An 18684-nucleotide genomic window follows, 5' to 3' on the forward strand; every position below is an offset into this window, starting at 1 on the left:
GGAAGCCTGAAGAAGATACTAGGAAGGTAGGCTTGCTGATGAACTGGTTATGGGAGATGGGGCTGGGAAAGAAATCAGATCTAATGGTATGATTTCAAAGATGGAACTCTGGATTGGATAGGCTGTGATATGTGTGGTTAGTCAGAATAGGGAATAGATGGGGGAGATATCTTCTCTGATCCCTCTAGGGATGGCACTGTATTTACATGTAATTTTTAATGCAGTCCCCACTTTATGGATGGCAAGCTAAATTCAGAGAAATTAAAGGACTTCTGATAAGTGATGTAGTAAGTGAGAAAATCAACATTCCATACAAATTATTTTTTAATTCAAAATTCTCCTTTATCCTATGTTGCCTCTTGAAGGTTACACATAATCAGGATAAGAAGCATGGAAACTGGGAAGAGGTGGCAGGTTTTAGGGAGAAGACAGGGTGCCAATTGCAGCTACCTAACACAAATGGGAAACAAAAGAGAGATGGTGTATTGGGCTTAAGGACAGGTGCTTTTAGAACAATACAATTCCTTTTTTTAAATGAAGAAATATGGGGGAAGAAATCAGAGGCATATATTAAAAGAGAGAGTATGGCATATGAAGAAGGGCTGGGAGGAAAATCAAGATAAGAGAGGCATAATAAAATCCAAGAGCAGAGTACCCAGCAAGAATGAGAGTTCACAGAGTCACCACTTGGGAGATTAAGGGAGGGAGGTGCTGAAAAGGGCACCAAATGCAATAAAAAGTGGCTTTTTTGGTGCCTTTCAATCAGGAAATTCCTTAAGCTTGGCAAACACAAATGCAAGACTATAGGATATAAGGGTGAGTGAGGGAAACTGAACCAGTGATGTCCGGAAACCTTGTCAATTCATGGAAATTCACCATGAAAAGTACAGATGGGCAGGAAAGAACAGATCTTTTCTTGTCCGAAGTGGAAAGAAAGGAAGATAATTTGAAGATGCTTTAGAAAGGAGAACAAGAAGAGAAGGAGCAGAAATGTAGGAAAAGAAGAAAAGAGTGAGTCAGGGAAGAGGGAGAGACAGTCCTCAGGTGAGCTCTGCAGAAGACAGGGAAGGGTTGGTCACTGTGAAAAGAAGGGCCATGCCATCCACCTGGGGCAGGAAAGGATTAGACAGAACTGGACAATGAATATGGAGGACATCTGTGTATAAACTGTGCCGTAATCCTAAGGAGGTGAGTGAAAAGACTGGCGAATGGCATCTAGCCGGTGGGAGAAATTACACGTTGCAACTTTTTCCTAGGACACATGACTTCAGGATGAGGGGAGGAGAAAATGGACCTTGGGAGGGACATGGAATATTGCAATCAGTGATGGGGAAGGTAGAACAAGGGTAGTAAGCCGAAGAAGCACCAAACGGTACGGGAGTCATTCCTGTGCAGTAAGTTCATATGGGCACTGTTAGGGGGGAGGGCAGAATTCCAGCCATGGCTCTGCTCTAACTAGACTGTCTTAAGTCTTTTGACCATAAGGACCTTAGTTTCCTTTTACCTATATAACAGGACACATTGACTGTGGTTCTTAACAATGTTGATGTGGAAATTCAATAAAATTACATAAGATGATGTAAGTGATAATGATGATGAGAACATAATGACAATGAGAAACACAGTAATATGAATAGAAGTAGCATCTAGTACTATCGATCTGCTTCTATTACAACACCTGTTGCCATGGCTCACTCTATGGCAGGTCGGAGGCTGTTCTAGTCTTTTGCCCATAGTAATTTATTTAATATCCCCATCAGTTCTACAGAAGAATCTCAAAAGTGAATTTAATTGCCAAAGTTTAAAAACTAGTATGTGTCCAAGGCAGGATTCGGTCTAAATAAGTCTGGCTCCAGATAAAGAATTTCGCAAATATAAAGTCTTCTATCTTGCAAAGTAATTATTACAAGAGAAATAAGATTTGTATGAATAATTCAACAGAGGACATATTTTGAATTCAGTTTTTGATTACTTAAAGTACCTTTTTTTCTAATCCCACTAGGTTCTTAATGACATAGCATTTCCATAGTTTTGGCTTTTTTTTTTTTTTTTTTCCTCCACTGAGGAAACAGGGCCGTCCATCTTCATGAAGTTTTATCAGGAAGATAAACCTCTGGTGTTGTTTCTTGGTATTTATTTCTGTGAGCAGCACATGGGAAGGACATGTCTCTTCTGATGGATTGCTACTAACAATCAGGGATGGCAGCTGCTGCTTCAGGCTTCCTGGCTGACCCTGAGCCAATTGGCGGATCAGAAAAAAGATGATTAAATGGAAAGGAATATAGCTATTTAAAAGCTAGAGGAACTTCTGCACCACAGCATAGAAATGTAAGATCAGAATTTTAAAGGTGCTACTTTAACGACTTCTACCTCAGGTAGTTGTGCTAAATTCTAAGCAAATTTCATCGAGCAGGTGAAACTTTTCAGTAAGAGCTGAACGGCACCAACCTGGGTTTCCAGACTGTTCATCAAAGACTTATTGGGCTGTTCACAATAGCCCACGGTGCCTGGTAGGAAACCGTTGCTTTCAATAGTGCAACAGCTTGCAGAAGCTTATTTGTAATATCTTCAAACTCAATTGGTTGTGGTTTGGAATTGCTATAGCTACATGGGAATTTGATCAAAAGAAAGGTTAAGGACATTAAGTCAGGGTGACATTCTCTGTTAGCATCATGAAGACGGTAACCCAAACAGGGCTTAATCGCCACATTGTATCCACCTCCCCGGGGGTAGTCGCTGGGGCCTCGGCTGCAAGGACACAAGGTGAAGTTGGAACTAGTCATGATGGAGTCAACAAATGATAAACTTTCAGTGCTGTGCTTTGTAGCTCCTGTCAGGTGTTGTTAGAAGATGATCTTTTCATTTTCTTCACATCCTATCATACTCTGTCATCATCCTGGATCAATCCTATAGAAGAACAATGGTGTTTTGAGACTGAAAAAGTATGCTCTCTCTTTTTAAACTTGTCCTTATGTTTTCAAGAGAAGATTTGGTAAGAGAAAAGAAGTTATTGATTCAGAGCCACGAAAACTAGAAGGTAAGCAGTAAAAACTGTGGAATCCACGCCTCAAGGCCAGTGATGTCAACATCCTGCACATGAAGTGCCCCAGGGCTGGGTCGGCTCACTCATGCTGTGTCTTCAGTAAGAGAACAAATCAGGCCCAATTGAAAGAAAGTCAGCTGCCTGCTCAGGGGGCCTCCCAGCCCTGAAAACACAGCCCGGATTTTAAACATGACCCTGTTGCTTCTGGAGGGCTTTCAGTTTGCTTCTAAAATATGTTTGCTTGAAATCTATTCGTCACACTTTTCATTTAGAGTCTACTCCATATTTTTGTCAAAAAATGATATGCTATATCAGACTTAAAAAAAAGATATTTCATGTCAGACTGTAAACATACCAAGGAACCAGTTCGCTCAGATCTTACTCAGAATGCATGGGAATTCGTGGGCTTGCTCTTTCTACCATTTCATGGGCTGTGCTGACTTGCTTGACAAAATCACATTTTAATGAAATTAACAGTGCCTTAAGTATTTTTCAAATAACATTTTCACTAATTTTGGAATAAGTATCATAGTGAAAGAAATTTAAGATGTATTCCACTGATATCAATTATTTGAGCATCATTTTTTAATTTGTTCTAAATAGTTATACATGGTGGTCGAATGCATTTTGACACATCATACATAAATGGAGTGTAACTTCTCATTCTTCTGGTTATACATGATGCAGAATTATACCTGTCATGTAATCATATATGTATGTAGGGTCATAATGACCAATTCGTTCTATTATCTTTCCTAGCCCCACACCCCTCCCCTCCCTTAACTCCCCTCTGTTTAATCCAAAGTACCTCTATTCTTCCCTAGCCAACTCTCCATTATAAATTAGTATCTGCTTATCAGAGAAAATATTTGGCCTTTGGTTCTTTGGGTTTGGCTTATTTTGTTTAGCATGATATTCTCCAGCTCCATCCATTTATGGGCAAATGTCATAATTTCATTCTTCTTTAAGACTGAGTAATATTCCATTGTGCACATATACCACATTTTCTTTATCCATTCATTTGCTGAAGGTCACTTAGGTTGGTTTCATAGTTTAGCTATTGTGAATTGAGCTGCTATAAACATTGATGTGGCTGCATCACTGTAATATGCTGATTTTCTTCACAATTTACTCTATCAGCAAACTACCCTACTGCTTTTTATACTATTTTAAAGGACAATTTTTATTAAAAATTGAATTTTTAATTAACCTGACCCTAAGCAGCAGTCACTGTTCCAAGCTCAGGTCTAATGTGATGTGATGTGTGCGTGTGTGCGTGTGTGTGTGTGTGTGTGGTGTGTGTGTGTGCATGTGTGTGGGCTGAGTATCCATTATCTGAAATGCTTGGAATTTGGATTTTTTTCAGATTTTGAAATATTTGCATATACATAATGATCAAGGAGAGTGGTCCCAAGTCTAAACATGATAATAACTTATGTTTCATTATACATAACTTGAAGGCTATTTTATACAATATTTCTAGTGTACCTGTGTTTTAACTGAAATTGGTTATATTAGGTTAGGTGTAGAATTTTTTATGTGGCATTATGCCAGTGTTCAAACAATTTCAGATTTTCAATCATTTCAGATTTCAGATTTTTAGATTAGGGATGCTCAACTTGTATGTGCATTTGTACAAAGTCATGCACTATAAAACATTTCATTCAATAACAGGCCAAATATATGATAGTGGCCCTTTAAAGAAGATAATGCAACTGTAAATGTCCTGTCTCCTAGAAATGCTGAAGTTGTAAAAATGTCATAAAGTAACATAATACTGCTGTGTTTATGGTGATGCTCATGGAAACACCTATTTATGTTCAGATACATTGATATTCACCTTTGTTTTATATTGTCTACAATGTTTACTGTAGTAGCATGCTCTGCAAGTTTGAAACCTAGAAGCAGGAAGTCATGCTATAACACCTACCTGTGTGGTAGACTGTGTTGCTTAGGTTTGTGAAGGTACACTCTATGAAGTTTGAATAAGGACAAAATCACCTAACAATGCATTTCTCAGAATGCATCCTCATTGTTGTGTCACCTAAGACTATATACGTTTGCACACATATACTCACACAAGTTGTATTTTTACAAATACATATTATGCTAAGGTGAAACCATCACAACAGAAAACATATTCTTGTAGCTGAGAATCTTGTAAAATCATCCTCTATGTGTGAAGTATATTATTTCACTTGGAAAACTCCTGTCTGTGTGATAAGGTCTTCTGTTATGTTTCTAAAAGATACCTTGAGATTTATACTCTTGTCTTCTATTCTTTATATGTGTGCGTATGTGTGTGTGTGTGTGAGATTTTTTTTTATTGGTGCATTATAATTATTCATAGTAGTAGGAACCTGCCAAGTGCTACTACTAAACACCATTTGGTGGCTTGTGAATATTTCTTACTGTATGAAACTGAAGTCTCAAGTTAGTCACTAAAATGGTTTCTTCCCCATGAATAATTCTATGGATCAGTTTCCCATCTCCTCCTAGCACAGTAGGAACACAGGTTTGGAATTGAACTGGGTTTGAACCCTGGCATTAGTTAACCTTTGGTATCTCTATGACTGTCTACAGTTACCCAACCTCACCTGCAAGTCTAAAAACACTAATGATGTGCTTAGAGTGGTGACTAGCATTAAAAAAATCTTAAATTAATGCTCTCTATTAGAATCAAATTAGAAGTAGTCTCCAGGAATTCATTAGGAAGGACTAGTAGGGGATGAGATGAGTGGGGAGAGTTTCTTCTTTCATAAAAATAAGGGCAATACCGAATCAGAAATATGTGAATGTGTTTGAAACAAACATGAGATAATACCTCGTGCTCCCCTGAATCTTGTACCTGGTATAAACATTTTTTAAAATGGTCACTATATTTTCATAGACGTTAACTAGTTTTATGTATGGAATCTACCTGGAATATCATGTATTGTCATGCTTCTGAACCTGACTTATACTGTTTACTGAAATTAGCATCCATTTGCCCCCTCTAGACTCTGCCAGTAGATAAGCCAAAAGCATTGAAGAGCCTAAATATCTGCTTCTCACTCTGTCACCATGTCCTGTATACCAGACCTGAATAGATTGACTTGATGTGGCTCTAGTCCTAAAAGGAACCCTTTAAAATTTCCAGACATGTGTTCTATTAGCATGAAATTAGAAATAAACAAATTTATATCATGTGTTTGGTCTTTTTTCTTATGCCTTAATATTTGTACTTTTACCAATATTTTATTATTAGTAGTATTAACTCCCAGTGAAGATACAGGCTGAACATGGTTCTCAGTGTCCTCTTGATCTTTAAAAATTTTTAATCAAATTAAGGCACTTCCCTGCATAAAAAAATTTATTGACTTTCCATGACGCTGGGTAAAAGCAAATTCTCTCCATGGCCTCTAAGGACCTGCATGGTTTGGACTTGGTTTCCTTGGAGGACACTGTCCTGATTCTCTGTTCTCTACCGGATAGGCCAATAGGCCTCCTTCTGTTTTTGCAGATCCTGCCACTCAGGCTCTTCCCATATGCAGATCCCCAGTCTGTGGTGTTTTTTTTTTGTCCAGATGACTTCTTTTTACTTAAATGCCACGTTACCCCCACGCCTTCCCCATCAGCCTATACATCTGATCTTTTTCCGTCCTCCACAAGCTCCACCCTCATTTTCTATGTCTTGGCAACTACTTTCTTCCCTTGATAATATTTGCAGTTTAGTCTCCTAATTGTAGTCGTCTCTGCTTAATTATGAGCTCTCTGAGGTCAGGGGCCATAAGCCTGTGATGTTACTAGCACTTAGCAGAATATGTGACACGTGGTAGTTATTTAACTGCTATTTATTGAACAGATCCATGATCTTAGGAGGGAAACAATGATAAACGTGCCACATATTTGACATCTTTGGTGTAGGGAAACAGAAAGAGACAAAAGAGAAGAGATGGGTCAAATCCAGATGTAGAGGCCTTAACAGTATTCTGTAGTAGGTCACCATCCGTGCAGTGTTTGTGAGCTGGCAACTAATGACATTTGCCCTGTGGTTTAGAAAGATTGATCTGACAAAGATATCAAAGACCTTACTGTAACAGAAAAGAAAAGTAGTAGTCAGGGAGACCAGTAACAGTGTTAAGTGGAAAGGAATAAAAGTAGAGAAGGGCCTTGGATAAGGAGTAGTGCTGATTAAAACTCTGAGCCGGTTACCGCAGGAAGAGGGGAGAAGGCGAGTGTTTTCCTTTAGGTTTTGCCTTCCTTCAAAATGTGTGTTTTGAGAAGGTCATTAGAGAAAACAGAATAAAACGCATTCCCCATCTCAACTCTGCATCCTGAGGAGGCTCTATTCAAAGACACACCTGGACACAGGAGATCATTTCCATGCTTTTGTTCTATGGAGGGTCTTCTGGTCATGTCTGGAATTAGAAAGTTAAAAACTTGTTTTATTAGTTTGTTTTCAGACCCTTTAAAATTTTCCAACATGGAACCACATTAATTGACTTGTCTGTATTTCTGGAATCTTCTTTTAATGGAGCATTACGGAGGAGGAGGGCCAAACTTTATTTCTTTGGAAAGGACATCAGTGTTGGTGGAACATAAGATTTTGAGTAAAAACACATAGACTTGAATTTTAACTCAGCCTCAGACAGGCTGGATAAAATTGGCGCAGTTATTTAACCACTGCTTTTTGATCCAATAAATGGAAATGAATTAAATCTTAACTCCCAGTAAATACAGTTAAATTTTGAGCTGTTTTACAAATCTGAGTTACCAAGAATCACAGATCCTGTGCATCTTCATCTTGCCCAACATGCTACATATCAACATTTTATCTTTTTATTCTATCCAGAAATTAATGGAAGGGAATTAATGGGTAAAAGAGGTAGAGGAGGAAGAGAAGGAAAAAGCTTGTGTGTCCAGGTAATGGTGAATCGGTGGTGCAGTGTGTGGGCTGTACACTTTATATGTAAAATCACTGGGAAATTCTCAGTACCAGACAGCAAATATTGTAATTTGGATTTTTTTTTTGGTAGGTTTGTGGGAGTGTGGTGGGTGTGGGAGGAGGGAAATTCCATGTCATATCATCAGTGTTATTATCAACAATATGATCACTATTTGGCAGAGGTTCCTAACCTCTCTTGGATCAAGACTTTTTGGAGTCTAATGACAAGAATGGACTCCAGAAAAATTCCCAGGTACATCTTCACCCCCATCTTGCTCACCACTCAGAGGACTTACAGACTACCTGAAGTCTCTAGAGTGAGAACGATCCATGGACCCAAGGTAAGAGGCTCATAAAGTAGCAATCGAATTTTCTGTTCATATAGTCTGTTTTCTATTTTGTTTCATTTTAATTTATTTTTTAGTGGAATTGTTCTTTTGTGTCATAACCAGTCATGGAGGATCTGGCAGTGTGCTGGGGACACTTTCAAACCTTAACCCTCTAGTCTTCTTGGCAGTCCTACCGGGTAAGGCCCTTGCTGCTGTGCTTATGTAACTTTGGCTGAATTACCATGTTGAATTGCTCATGAATGAACCTTGGGAGACAGAGCAATTCTAAGAGAAGATCATTGACCACTTGATGTCATTAGCACAGAGTAAACATCGTCTCTTAGTGAAGGTGCCAGCAGAACAGCACACCTCTGGAGAAGTCCACACAGCAGAGAGGAGAAAATTCCTCCCAGGGGTCCAGGTCCTCACATCCATTAAGGGGTGCCTTGAAATATGTCAGACCTCTATTGAACCCTATATAAGTGTGAATTTTAAAAGTACAAAGCATTTTGGTATTTAAATATTTAAGTTGAAAAAACAATAAAAAACCCAAAATTTTACTTAGGTGAAACAAATATTCCCTCAATTTAATTTTCTTGGTTATTAGAATTTCTATTATTGACCCGGAATAGGGATGCATATGTCTATCTTACAACAACATTCTTCACTTTAATAATACTGTAATCTGTTCCTGGGAAGGGAAGGAAGATGTATTAGAACACTGAAAAGAGGTATTCTTTAATTAACTGAGTGCAAAAGTGATAGAGATACTAAAATTGAGTGATTCTGTGTGTATGATTAATGCTGATATTTGAAGAAAATTTACTGCAATACATGTAGCTGAAATAACAGGTTTATTTGGGTAAAATCAAAATATCTATTAGTGAAGTCTTCTGAGATGCTCAAATAAAAGGCACTACACAAAAAATATCTCCCTTACTATTACAACCATTAAGAGCTAGCCTGGTACACTAAAGATTTCTTGAGGTTACTTTTTTTGGTATTAACTCTTCAGTCTTGGTTGCAATTAGGGACGATTACAAACTGCTGATTTGTTTTAACTCTGTGAACAAAAAGAAAACCAAACAAGACTTACCCAACAAAACACTTCTTAAGAGAAGTAAGTTTTCCATGCCTTAAAGATACTTTCATATTTATTTCTAAATATATCCTTTCATATAAATTAACATCCCAGAAGGGAAGTTTCATCATATCAGAGTAAAACAGAAATATACATAATGCAAGATAACTGTATTTATGGGTAATGGCCATGAGTTCAAACTACATTAAATTTGAATTTCAGCAAACTGTGCCACAAGAAATGACATTATCTTGTCCAAAGTCAGGAAACCCAGTGACTTTGAAATTGGTTCTTTGGAATAGGTTTACATGGTTACCTAATGTGATTTGATGCTTATCTAACTGGTGTTCTGAAGAGCAAACTTGTTTTTTCGGCAAAGAGAAAACAGAGTCAAATAATCACAGTTGTTTTTTTCTTTTAATTGCATGTTACATTTTGCTCTATTTCCTATCTTTTGTTGGACTTAGACATTTTGAATGATGACATGTTCAGATAAAATGATAGTTTCTCTGAAAGAATGATTATACCTCCTAGGGAAAAATCCAACTTGGAAAAAGAAAAAGGAATGGTCAGCAATATGGACTGAGAACGTGTCCTCTAAAGGGACATTTTCTCTGTCAGTTAAATAAATAAATAAAAAGGAAAGGAAGAAAAAGAAATTCCATTAATTACAAACTAATTTTTTTAAATTAAGTTAGGTGAAGCAATAGCGTGTCACTGTGGAAAGCAATCAACAGTGTGAAGAGAGAGCCTGCAGAATGGGAGAAAATTCTTGTCACCATACCTCACAGAGGGTGTTAATATCCAGGATATACGAAGAACTCAAAACACTTAACACCAAAAAAACAAATAACCCATTCAATAAATGGGCAAAGAAGCTAAACAGACACTTTTCAAAAGAAGAAATGATTAACAAATATATGAAAAAATATTCAATATCTCTAGCAATTAGATAAATGCAAATTAAAACCACACTGAGATTTCATCTCACTCCAGTCAGAATGGCAATTATCAAGAATACAAGTAAGAATCAACGTTGGTGAGAATGTGGGGAAAAGGATTCATACATTGCTGGTGGGACTGCAAATTGGTGCAACCACTCTGGAAAGCAGTATGGCTATTCCTCAGAAAACTTGGAATTGAACCACCATTTAACCCCATTATCCCACTCCTGGGTTTATACCCAAAGGACTTAAAATCAGTATACTACAGTGATGCAGCCACATCAATGTTTATTGCAGCACAACTCACAATAGCTAAGCTATGGAGCCAACATAGGTACTCTTCAACAGATGCATGGATAAAGAAATTGTAGTATATATACATAATGGAATATGAGCCACAAAAAAGATGACTTTATGACATTTGCCAGTAAATGGAGGGATCTGGATACTATCATACTAAGTGAAATAAGTCAATTCCTCAAAACCAAAGGTCGAATGTTTTCTCTGATGAAAGCTAATCCACAATAAGTTGGGGGCAAGGAAGAACAGAAGTTCAGTGGATTAGACAAAAGGGAATGAAGGAAAGGAAGGAGAATGGGAAAAGGAAAGACAGTGAAATGAATCTGATATAACTTTACTATGTACATATATGAATACACCAAAGTGAATCTCAACATTGTGTACATCCAGAAGAAATTAATAAAAAAAAATAACTATGGGGTAAATGGCAGAAAGAGCCATAGAGGGAAGGCAGCAGGGGGATAGAAGAAAGAAGGGGAAGGAGAGGTACTGAGTCTGAATTAGAATAAGATGTATTCCATGCTTTTATAGTTATGACAAAATGGATTCTACTGTCATGGATAACTAAATAACAACATCAATAGAGTACATTTGAAAAAAGAAAAAGAAAGAAAGAAAAACAAAAAGAAACATGACCAGCCATTTTCAACCCCTCTACCTTCTCTCTTTTTCTCTCCTACCCTGCTTTCTCCTAAGAGTTGAAAGTAGCAAGATAACACCTAGTTTTAAAATTTGGATAATCAATACATTATTTATCACAGTAGGAGAATTTCTAATTAATGCAAGGGACATTTTACTTTCTCTTGGATGTTCTAATTTGAAGTATTAAGAATATATTGAGATCTTTTCTCACGCTTTCTCTCTCCTACTCACTTTCTTTCTCTCTCCTCCTCACTTTTCACACTGTCTTGCGCGCGCCCTTTCTCTTTTCCTCTCATTTTCTCTCTTACCCTGCAGGGAGATACTCTGTTTGCTTAATAAACCCTATTATGTCAAAAAGAAAAGAATATATTGAAGCCAGGCACAGTGATGCATGCCTTTAATCCTAGTAACTAGGAAGACTGAGACAGGAGGATCATGAGTTCAAAGCCAGCCTCAGCAACTTACTGAGGCACAGCTCAGTGAGACCCTGTCTCTAAATAAAATATAAGAAAGGGCTGGGATGTGGCTCAACTGTTGAGTGCCCCTGAGTTCAATCTCTAGTACCAATAACAACAACAAAAGAATACATTGAGTTTCAAGATGTTTGGGTCACATTTTTCCCATTGATGTATTCAGATTCTACTCATGTGAAGACACAGTAAGTTTGTGTGCAGTTAGAGTTCAAGTTTGTGTGCAGTTAGAGTTCATTACTCTTGAAGGATCCAGGTGTTCCTGGAATTAACTCTACTAAAAACTCAATTCTTAAGAAAGCTAAATACATTTCAATAAATAATATTTGAGCATACATAACATATGAGATATTATATTAAAGCAATGGAACAAAAATGTAAATGAACTAACTGAACTTTATTTCAGCTATCAAGGAACTGGGAATCTGATGTGGGACACCAACACACAAGAAACAGGAGGTAAAAATATTTTCCATATAAAATTTTAAATAATTATTTCTATGCTTTATGTTATATTACTAGTGTTTTATGGTATTACTTTAAAAAAAAAAAAAGAAAAAGTCTTCCTGACATTTCTTATTGAGTTCTGAGCTTATCAGAGAGATGTTTCTATTTTACTTGTTCCACAGTGTGAAAGAAGAGGCATCATTATTACTTATGATACATTTGCAAAATGAAAATATCCTCAGTCGCAGACTAATGGATAATAATGAACATAAAATAAATTAAGTAAAATAAGTAAAAAGTGAAATTGTGTTGAAAGAGGACTGGACCCAGCACAGACACGTGATTGAATGTTGAACGACAAATGGTAACGATATTGGGTAGGTTTCAGCCCTTGCAGCAGAGGGTGGGACCCTTGAGTTTAGGTGAAAGCATTTAAGGACCAGACAGTCATGGGTGGTGTGAGTCATTAAGGAGATTTGCCTGAAAATTCTTTTAGCTTTACATTTAAAATAAATACTTGAGCCCGTATAACACAGGTTTTAAAATAAAATAAAAAGTATAAAAACTACAAATTAAAGTTTAAAATAACATTGCCCTGAATTATTTTACTTTAATTTTAAAAAATAAAGATGCTCAATATTCATGGAAAGAGGATTATTTAAATTCATATTTTAAAGTATAATATGTTCAATGTTGGAAAACAGCTACTTCAGGGACAGAAAACAAAATAGAACAAAAAAACTATCTTTCTGCTCCTTCTACTTATGAAATAAGAAGTGGATAGGGGTAAGAATGTTTGTGGGACCCATGGCAGAATGACAGGGATGAGCCCGCAATGTCCTCTTTAAATCTAAGTCCATAAAGTGTGTCTTGACAGATGCCAGGGTCATGGGATAAAACAATGTCTATATTCAAATAAGTTTGAAAAATCTCAGATTTGATAAAGCTAATAAATAGACTTGTCTATTGAATGACTTCACTAAGCTTTTCACGTCAACATACAGTTTTAGAAAATTCTAAGATAGTATTGAGCCAATGAAAACCTTAATTGGTGTTCTTTATTTTAAAATAAAAGAGGTCAAGTTATATATCTCCTATGTATCTAATATGGGTTAGACACTTGTCTCATTTTATCTTGATCTCTACGAAGTATCATCACTCCCTACCATGTTCCCTCTGCCCCCAGCTCATAGAGTAAGAATCTGTAAAAGAATCCGCAAACTGCTAAGATTTAGGCTGGAATTAAAATTATTTATAGTTTTTTAAAAATTTAAATTTTGGAAAACATGAACCATAATTGAAAACAAGTTAAATAAGGTATCGATTTCATCACATGCTAGAACCATTTTTTAATTAAAGGGACATTCATGTGTGAAACTTCAGTTATGCAATAAAGATATGACCTCTTCTTGGGAATTCAAGAGTCAGTGGGAAAACAGACCTCGAACAAATCATTTCAAGGCAACACGGTAAGTGGTTAAGAGAGACACAAATGTCTTTGCTTTTGTTTCTGATACTCTCTTTTCTTGAACTAGGGGTGAACTAGCACATTCATCCTCACCCTCTTACATTGATCAGAAACTTCACGACTGAATTCAAATGTGTACTACTTATAAAATACTTTCTGTACCCTGACTTACTTCCTCATTTGCAATTAGTTGCTCTCAGGAATGTTTCCACAGCGCTTTGCTTCTCTTCCATCAGAACAGTTATTTTCAAAATCTCATTTTCATTATGATTTGTGGTATATCTGTTTACCATCCCTCTAGGATTGGGAGTTTCCTGAGGGATGACCTTGTCATAGATGTTCTTAAAATCGCTGCTGACCAAAACACTACTTGGCTTTTCTAAAAGAGATTTTCTTGAAAATTCTTTTAAATCTACGTTAAAAAATGAATGCACGAGTCCAAATAACACAGGTTTAAAAAAATGAAAAGATCAAAAACTACAAACTAAAGCTCACAATAACATGACCCTGAATTATTTTGTTTTGATTTAAAAAAATAAAGATACTTAATATTCATGAAAAGAATATCTAATTCACATTTTAAAGTATAGGGTATGTGATGTAGAAAAAGAGCTATTTCAAGGACAAAAAACAAAATAGAACAACAACAACAAATAAAAAACCACACTATCTCCTGGTACTTCTACTTATGAAAGATGAAGTGGACAGGGATAATACAGCCAGGCAGGTCCTCAACATTCATTTTTGTTTTGGTTGGTGTTGTTTTTGAAATAAAATACACTTTTTTTCCTAAAACTATAACATAAAAAATGATTAGAAGTAAAAGGGTAGAAGGTATTTCCATGACCTCTCTTATATATTGTTTTTATTTTGTTTCATTTTTACTTCCTTCTGTTTTCTTACTAAGTTAAAAAATCAGAGGAAAAATCAGAGGAAATAGGGTATGGATCCTCTAGATCATTAGGTAACTCATAAAAGGCTTCTTATGAACCAATAATCCAGACAATTTTAGTAATTACAGAGAAGTTATAGAAAATGGAAGACTATAAAGAATAAATCCCTTAGTCTGTTAGCACGAGGCATTTTGAGATCTTGAGTTATAAGAAAATTCCTGGGACATCTCATTGAAATCTGGAAAAAATATGATTAATTAGTGATAATTAGAATGCAGATATTTACTTTTGCCAAATATGGTACAGAATTTGTAGACTTTGTAAGATGTTAAACTATATAAAAGGATCTTTGTTATTTGATGATTTAAAATTAGTTGGTTAATTAAAAAAGTAAAAATAGTTGAAATAGAGAAAAGTTGTCATACATGTGGTTCTAGAACATTTTGGAGTGAATGCAGAAACTAGTTATTTGTCCATAAATTGTCAAGTTTATATGATGCAAAAGAAGATTGAAAACATAAATATATTGACACATATGTTTTGGCCTTTAAAAATTGGAGATATAAACAATGAAATGTCTCAGGGCAAAGTGTAGCAATAAATACATAACCAATTTTCTTTTAAAGAAAACAGACCGGAGAGGTTTGACCACCTTGTAACCACTTTGAATTTACTTAAGGCAGATTTTAAATTTAGAAAGAATGATTTAAAGCAGGAATTAGCACTTTTCGCTTCTCTCTGTGAAGAGACAGATAGTAGATACAGATTTTGGAGACCATGTAATCTCTGCAGGAACTGTTTAGCTCTGTCATTGTAACACACAACCTGCCATAGATTATACGTAAATGAACAGGCCTGGTTGTATCCAATAATACTTTGTTTATGAAAGCAGGTGGTGGGCCTGATTTAAAGCATCAATACTGCTGTATATCAAGATTCTCTGTAGGAAATGACTGAAAGGAGAAGTGACACCTTTTCCTTGTGTGTACCTAGAGCAGCAGTCCCCTGCTGAGAGATACTTGCTCCACAGGCACTCTGATGTTGGAGTTTGAATTTTCTCTTTCATTTGATGGGTGGTGGTGGAGGAGGTCCTCCCTTCCTGAACCAACTCTGCCCTTCATTAAGTGGATCAATATGTGTCTTCCACATAAGCTGGCATGAGCTGTAGTTTGTTTTCTTACTCCCACGAAGGAGCTGCAAATACAAATGGCTAGGTACGCTGAATTGGAGATGGGCCGGAAGAGAGAGGTAATAGTAGTTATCCTTTGGTTTACTTTTTTAGACAAAACTGAAGGACACAGATGTTTTCCTCAGGCCCCCAGATGAGGTCTTTGTGAGGTTGCACAACTGGATGAAGCAGATGACTCTCCAAGTGGAAAGAATTGCAGATGAGCTATCATCTTCCCCTGGTAGAATCCTTCAAAGAACTCTCCAGGTGCCGCTGCTTTGGAGAGATATTTAACATGTTTCCCTATAGAAAAAACATGCACTGTAAACTGGTCTCGATCACTTCTTTATGCTGTGCTGGAAGACACACCAGTTTGGCCATTCCCCAAGTGTTGTAAACATACCAATCCCTCTGGGAGGCTTTTGCAAAGAAGAATATTTGGTTTCTCATAGTAGTCATTGGTCTCCTTCCACAATTCTAAGAAGCATGGTCTTTGGAAATATTTCAGGGAAAATCAGCAGGAGACACCCTAGATGGGCCTGTTTCTTCTTGTCACTTGAATCATCGTCTGCTCTTGATGGCTGAAAGAGTCTTTCCCAACCCCTCTCCTGTGGTTGGTGCATTTCTGTTTAAGGTGAGGCTTTGAGCCATCCGAATCTTCTTGTGATTGCAGGGAAATGCTTTGACGGGGCTATAGGGACCTGGTGGGACAAGCAGGACATTCTTGGTCAACATTTGCCCATTCCTAAATGCACACATCTCAGTGTGTTGTGTTTATTGAAACAACTCTGCGGTTTGTCGGGCTGCAGTTAAGTGGATGCTGACTATTTCACCAGGCACTCCTGCTGAAAACAAAAACTGTGGGCTGATGGCAGGGAAACAAGCAACTAAATGCATCCAACGTGAGGGTAACTAAAGGCCAGTCAAAATAAAAGCTGGAAAGAGCGCTAATTATTTGTAGATCCTACTGTGTGATTATTTAAATGTGTTCCAGTTAATGTGTTTAACCAGTCATGTGGTTAAACAAAGGGATGACGACTTATTTCATTGGCCCTAAATGTGATGCAGTTATTGCAACAGCACACAATAACAAATTGATGATTTATTAGGGGATTACCAGGTGTGAGTACTAAGATATATTATTTTAACTAATCCTTGCAATAATCCTCTAAAATCAGTATTGCCCCATTTTATGGTGAGAAAAACTGAGACTCAGAGAAGTCAAACAAGCCTGAGGTCACACCAATAGTCATTAATGGAACTTGGTCCAAAATCCACATCAGTTTGACTCCCAAGTTCATGTGCTTTGCTACTATTCTAGACTGCAGACAATCTGTAGAAGTACTAGAAGCAGTGCTGTTGCTGAGAGGAAGAGAAAGATCATCAATTTGCTCTAGTATGATCTTCTAAGACCCAGGTTACTTGGTCCTGGCACTGTGCAGTGTGGACCTTTGAGGAAAACATTTGTTAACATACAATATACATTTTGTCAGAAAATCTTAAATCAAAGTTTTATTCTGTAAGCAGTGGATACACTGGGAGAAATTCTCTCCACCATCTCCCTCTTTGTACTTCCCTGGGGCCATCTGACCATGCCTAGAAACAGTTTGGGTTAATACAGCTGAGTGGGAGCTGCTATGGCATCTCATAAGTTAAGGGCAGAGCTGCTGCTAAATGTTCTACAACATACAGGACAGGCTCCTCTCAGCAAAGAATTATCTGCCCAGAATGTCAATAGTGGTAAGTTTGAGAAACTCTACTCAAATGTTCTGGGTATTAATGACAAAACCTTAGAAAGATTGAGTACTCAGCCATGCACAACTACACCTCTCATCTCCACAGAGAATTCCGTCCTGTCTCCAGCAGTTCTTCTTGCTCACCCTTCAACATGGGCCTTCAACAGAATAAATCTGCCATATAGTCAAGGTCATTGAAACAAACAACATAAAAACCCTCAATGGATAACAAAGTGAAGCCCTAACTTTTCAGAGAAATCAACTTTGGCAGTCATGTTCCATGTTTGTTTTTCCCTCTACTGTAACTGCTGCTAGTGGCCATGTTTTTATTTTTTTTTTCTCTTACACTGAATACTTTTTTCCAAAAAATGGCAACTTCCAAAACTATGCCTCTTCTTTTGAAATGCAGCATATGCTTGTTTAAATGTTCCATGTGGCCAGAGCTCCAAACATAGGGCTTTTCACATTTGTTTCTCATCATTTTTGACAATTAGCCTCCCTTATTTCAATAAACAGCTCGCTCCTAAAGAGTAGGTCTTAAGTACCATTTATCGTTTCCTGGGTGGAGTAAAGATTTCCCACGAACAAACATGTCACATTTTTCTTTGCAAAATATTTTCCCAAGTATTTAAGTCTGTGGACAAACCTATAGGGCAGACAATAAAAGGATGTCATGAGAGTTGAAAGTCTAATTCTTTAGTTTCCATGTTAAGGAAAGCCCCCTGCCTCTAAGAATAGCCATGACTTAGCTTTCAGGATACAGTTTCACTTCAGTACAGGCAAATGACATTCTTGTGGGCAGCTATCCAGGAAGTAGAGTGAGACTAACTTGACAATATCTCTATGGATACTTTATTTCAATCATGTTCACTCTATTAACAATCTCAGAACTTGAAGAAAAATGAGAAAGTGGAAATAATTTTTTTTAAATAAGTAAAAGGAAGAGATTATAGAAATAATTATAAATTTTATTGGAAATAAACTTTGCTATGCTCTTTCTTTTGGTGATCAATCAAACCAATCAAATGTCATTATTTCTAAGTTCTGGAAAAGTATGGAAATATGTGATTGTTTAACCGAATTTTAAATCACCTCCCTAGCTTATGGAATTACCATTTTAGCGGCACTTCTTCATTGGTGTCCAAGTTTTTACTTAAAAAGCAAAAAGTAGATTCACCAAGAGGCACTAAAAACACTCAGGTCTACATGTAGAAGATGCAGTCATAGTCTCCCTAC

The 18684-nt window shown here is 36.9% G+C and overlaps 1 pseudogene; it reads right to left on the reverse strand.

Annotated features, from left to right (window-relative positions):
* LOC124989211 (proteasome subunit alpha type-7-like) overlaps positions 1-18684 on the reverse strand; it is a 48693-nt pseudogene that overhangs the window by 1568 nt on the left and 28441 nt on the right.

This window comes from Sciurus carolinensis, chromosome 7, assembly GCF_902686445.1.
Source record: "Sciurus carolinensis chromosome 7, mSciCar1.2, whole genome shotgun sequence".
Lineage (NCBI taxonomy): Eukaryota > Metazoa > Chordata > Mammalia > Rodentia > Sciuridae > Sciurus > Sciurus carolinensis.